Source organism: Fundulus heteroclitus, chromosome 16, assembly GCF_011125445.2.
Source record: "Fundulus heteroclitus isolate FHET01 chromosome 16, MU-UCD_Fhet_4.1, whole genome shotgun sequence".
In the NCBI taxonomy this organism is placed as follows: domain Eukaryota; kingdom Metazoa; phylum Chordata; class Actinopteri; order Cyprinodontiformes; family Fundulidae; genus Fundulus; species Fundulus heteroclitus.
In genome coordinates, this window is record NC_046376.1 from 18402682 (window position 1) to 18408681 (window position 6000).

The following is a 6000-nucleotide window of genomic DNA, read 5'->3' on the forward strand; positions in this document are numbered from 1 at the left end:
ATTGGGTATCCAGTCAGAAAAAGCAACATTTGTATGTGAACTGTTGTGAATTATTGTAATGGTGCTTTCACAATGGGCCCTCCTCGTTTCTTCCCAAAGCTGCCTATGTAGTGGTGTTTGTGCATTCCTGTGTTGACAACCCCTCCATTTAGTTCTCTGGGGTGTTTATCCCCGCTACCGGCAGCAGATCCAGCCCCCCCCATCTCGTTCTGTTTACACTGCTCTTCTCCTCTGTTTACTCTGTGCTCCAGTGCCCTGGCGCACCATGCTCCAAACAGCTGTTCCATTATGGAGCGAGCAGGCGCTTCAGCCGAGCAGCGTTGCCACACAGCTCTCTGACAGCCCACCACGGTCGCTGCCGTGGCTCCCCTGGCACGCCTGCCATTGTTGCCATAAAGCCCAGCCTCTGTCAGTGCCAGAGTGGCTTCTGGGTAGAGTCAACCATGGAAACTGTCAGGGATTGTCCTCGAACCACAGGGCAAATTTGCCAAGTTCAGCCTCTGATCAACTGGCTCTGTATGGGGCTCATTCAAGTTTAAATAAGCAACAATCATATCCAGATAATCAAGGAAATGCTGTCCTGCTCCAGAATTATATAATCTGTGGTTTTCCTTCCCTTTCAATACTTCTCCTAGATTGCTGTGACGTGAAATGTACACTAATGTCTATATGAGGTCATTCTTCCATATGTCCATAGGTCTCTAGTATATATATATATATATATATATATATATATATATATATATATATATATATATTACCTTTCACAATTTCTTTTTTTTCCCCTGCTGGTTTGCACAGCTGGTGCTGAATCAGGAGACAGGAAGCCTAGGACAGAGGCCACCAAGCATCTGCAGGCTCCCTTCGGAGTGCCGTGGAGCCCTCTGGCTGCTGGGACAGGAGACAGTCCATTTATCACAACACAATAGCTGCTGCCTCCAGCATGTGAAATACAAACCTGCCTCGGTCAATACAGCAATGTTTTTGCACATGTGTACGAATGGTAAAATGTGAGCAGGAGTAGGTGTGTGTGTGTGTGTGTGTGTGTGTGTGTGTGTGTGTGTGTGTGTGTGTGTGTGTGTGTGTGTGTGTTTGCGTGCGCGCGCTTCTGTGTTTGTCTTGGAACGTCCTAAAAAGTCAAATTAAAGGTTTTCCGAATAGCAAAAATACTAACACTATCAGAAAAAAAGTGTAAGATGTTTTAATAAATATTCAAGATAAATTAACTTTGTTCACTTTTGAGCAACTTTTTAAAAATAAACCCATAAATATTCAAGTTACTGTGATGCAATATACAGAAATGCTGTACAGGTTTTACTGGATGTACAATACAATAACATTTTTAGTATTTATTCTTTCATTAACAGAAATCCTGTTTAGATTATTTAGAAATTTTCCAGCATAAAAAGAACATGTACGATTTTATCTGACATGATGATATGGACTTAAAGTTTTATGTTGCTATTGTCATGAAGATTAACTTGACCAAGTATCTTAAAATGCATCCTGGTTTTTCTGGCAATTAATCTGTCACTACAAGCAGTCAAAGCACCACAAACAGTAATGTCGCTTAAAAAAACAACAACAAAAACTTAACCATTATCAATTGACTCATTCAGAACCCCAAATTGTTTAGGGTTCTGAATTTTGATTATACTGAAATTTAATGATGCTCACGTTTAACATTATTCCTATATTACACTGTTGTTTTTTTTGTTTGTTTTTTTTCTGAGGCTAGAAAACATAATCAGTTAGGGTTTATGGTTCTCTGGTAAATCCAATAACCATAACTATCAGCATTTGTTTTTCATAAACACAATAAATTATAATTCAATAATTGCCCCTTCCTAGTTACCACCCCAACAAACTTCATTGGTTGTTACAATGCTGTGCAACAACATGGGTGAATCTAAAAAAAAAAAAAATGTAACAGCGCATAAAAGTGCAATAGTTTAGGCCCATTTCAGAAAGTGAAATTGTTATCTTATAGAGATTATTTACACATAGAATAAAAAACATTTCAAGCTTTTATTTCTAATGATTTTTGATGATTATGGCTTATGTATAAAAAAGCATTGTTTTAGAAAATTAGAATATTATATCAAAAAGGATATTTTAGGCACAAAGGTGGGGCTTCTGAAAATTATGTGCATTTCTATACACTCAGTACTTGGTTGGGCCTCCTCTTGCATGAATTACTCCATCAATGCGGCGTGGCACGGAGGCGATCAGCCTTTGGCAATGCGTAGGTACCATGTAAGCTCAGATTGCTTTGATAGCTGCTTTCAGGTCATCTACCTCGTTGGGTCTCGTGTCTCATCTTCCTCTTGACAATGGCCCACAGATTTTCTACAGGGTTCAGGTTAGGGGAGTTTTCTGGCCAATCAAGAACAGGAACGCTGTGGTCATTAAACCAGCTTTTTGATGCTTTTGCCAGTGTGTGCAGGTGCCCTCTTGAAAAATAAAATCAGCATCTCGAAACAGCTTGTCAGCAGAGGAATGAAGGGTATGAAGAGCTCTAGAATTTTCCTTATGGATATCTGTACTGACTGCGGATTTCAGAAAACACAGTGTGGACCAACACCAGCAGATCACATGGCACCCCAAACCATCACTGACTCTGGAAACTTCTCAAGCAACATGTATTCTGTGCCTCTCCACTCTTCCTCCAGACTCTGGAACCTTGATTTCCAAATGAAATGCAGAATTTTCTTTGATTCAAAAAGAAGACTTTAGACTACTGAGCAACAATCTACTTCTTTTGCTTCTTCGCCCAGAGACACCTGTAGCCCATGTGTGGGATCCGTCTGTGTGTAGTACCTCTTGATGCGCTGACTCCAGCCTCAGTCCACTCCACGTGAAACTCCCCCAAATTCTTGACTGGATTTTGCTTGACAGTCCTCTCAGTGCTGTGTTTCCCAATGTTTCTGGAGACTTCTTCCTTTCACTCAATTTTCTGTTATTAAATATGCTTGGATACAGAACTCTGTGAACAACCAGCTTCTTCAGCAATGACCTTTTGTGTCTTACCTTCCTTGTGAAGGGTGTTGATGACTGTCTTCTAGGCATCTATCAAGTCAATAGTCTTCCCCATGACTGTTTAAAGGCGTAGGAAACCTTTGCAGCGGTTTTGAGTTAATTAGGTGATTAGGGTGTGACATCACGAGTTCCCAATACTTACACAGTACACAGTATTATAATTGTGTGAGCCACTGAATTTTTGAGTTTTCATTATCGGTAAGCTATAATCATCAAAATAAGAAAAAAGCTTGGAACATATCACTCTATGTCTATTGATATATGACTTTCACTTTCTGAGATGACTGGCAAACAAATATCACACTTTTACACTACATAAAAAAATTTGAGATGTATCTGTATGTGTTAAAATCAACAGTAGTAACAGCTGAAAATGATTTAGATGTGTTTGAGCCAATGTAAGATTATTTGATTGGTTCTTACTTCCATTTTGCACCAGCAAATAAACCATTTCACTCTTATTTATTCAAACAGCCGATCAGATTATTTCCCTTTTATGTAGGTAGGATCATAGGGTAAAACATAAAAGTGCATAAAAACTCACCAATATTTATTATTATTACTGTGACACTAGAGGCCTTTATTTCACAGTAAATAAGGCTGAGAGAAGATATACAACAAAGGTCCACAGGCTGGGACTCGAATCTGGAACGGCTGAGTTGAAGACTGAGGCCTCTGAACATTGGTTTTGCTGTGATACCCCTGTGCCGTATTATTTTCTAAAGATTTTATAAGACACCCTATTTCCCCTGTTTGTGGTTCTAATCTCAGCTGATTTAAGCAAATATATGTGATCAACAATCAGACCACTCAGACATATTGTACTCAAAAAAGACAGGGGCAGACGAGCAGACAGACTGAAATTGAAAAAAATAAGGCCAACACATTGGAAGAAGGTGATAGCAACCAAGAAAAAAAAATATTATTTTCCTGTTGCTGAAAATAAAATTGGACATAAAAGAAGACAGAAGAAATCTGTCTTAGTCCTGGGATGAACATGATCCAAGCAAATGATGCACTATACACATTCTGCACCAAAAGAATCCAGTCGTGCAGCACTTTAGACTTCTGCAAGCACATACAGAGAACATCTAACTTACATATAAGCGCAACTGCCTGAGACAAAAAGGAAAGGTATTTTGCATGTATGTAAGCAGGGTTTATCCCAGATATAGAGGAGAAACAGAGCATGAACCTCCATATGTTTGAAAATGCTAGTAATAGCAGGGTATAGAAGAATTTCGCTCAGCTGCCGGGCCTCCAGCGCCGGTTGCTACAGTCCTTAAACACATCAGAGTCTCTGAGCAAATGGCTCTGCTTTGCTCTCCTCCTCAGTTATATGTTGCACTTTAAAAATATGCAGTTTGCTTAGATACTAGGCAGTCATACGTTCCGTGACTGGCACGTGGGCATCTTATCAGCATGAGTTGAAGGCCCTGGGCAACTAAACAAGGCTTTGATCAGATGTTTTGGAGACATCTCTCATTTTTTTCTTTAGACAAATCCAGTGGGGGTTGCTGTGCTAATTTTGAGACAAACTCAAAAGCACAAAACGTACCTTGTGACGAGAGAAACAGAGAGAACGCCATGTATAGTCGCTGTGTTGTTACAGGGGTGAAATACTGAAGAACAATCCGCATTTTTAAATTTGGAAGAAAGGAAAACCTAATCCTGTCAGAGAAAGGAAAAGAAGGAGAACAGCGTGTACGGATCCCACTATGAGATCAGCTGACAAACATGTCTGCAGCCTTCGCGGGGGCAAATCACTGTCTGTCCCCTGAATTGCCTGTGACAGATGTTATAGAGACCCAATTTTACCTTATATATTCCGTTGAATGTTCACTATGGAACCTGTCGGTGGGGGAGACGCAGGGTGTGAGCAGACCAAAGAAAGAGATAGAAAGAGTCGAGCCCAGCGTTCAGCAGCTGAACAGTGGGAGAGAAAGTGAAAGAAGTAGACAGAAAAGAAGGATGTAGACGGGAGAGAAAATGAAAATCTAAAAGGACCAATTCAGCTGGTGGAGTCCCACAGAGAACTCACCTGAAGGTAGTCTTGTGTCCGGTTTGTGTCTCCTTGGAGAAAGGGCCCCTGAGTGTACAGACTGACAGTAGTCCATTGAGCCAGTACTGCTATCGATTTCCACAGTTTTAAAGTCGAGATCGGTGCAAGAGTGGTGAAGCCCTCTGCTGAAAAACATGAACTGCACAGGATTATTTCACGAAATGTATGTATTTTCTCTTTAGAACTTAGACATTTAAAGAGATATGTTAGTATTTAAGAAGTGAGGTTTAGTCAAAAATATTATTAGGATTTAAATATTTTACCTGCATTTTGTTAATCCCACTCGTACAGCCGTCTTCCCTATCTCCCTTTTGTTTGTGTAGCATTTGAAAAAAAAAAACATGTGAGCGGTAATAGGTCCTCCCCCATCACCGTCCTTCAAATTTAACACTTTAACATACATAACTGAACCTACAGCCAAGCTAGGCTTGAAAGGAACTTTGCAATGGAACTGTAGGGGCTAAGCCGATGCTTAAAGCCACTGGAGTGTTTTTAAACCAGAATCTTATGGTTGACACGTATTTGCCGGGGTGAGATGATAAATAGGAAATGTCCAGACGCTGTTCTTGCAGTTAAAAGCTGATTTATTCCCACTTTAGCTTTCTTATAAAGGGAAAGATAATACAAACGGCCAGCTGTGTGGTGACAGCGTTTCCCAGCTAAGCGGTCAAAACCGATTTGGCTTTTCCGGTGAAACACACACCCATACACACATCATTTCCCGTCTTATATAGACTTTACACATATTGGCTTCTACTGGCACTAATAAAGCATTGAAATTTCCTTCAAATCAATAGCATAAATATGAAAAAAGTACATAACCTAAGATGATGACATCACAGAAAAGTACAACTACCGGTAATAATTAGTAGGGCACTCAGTTTCGCCCCATTCCAATA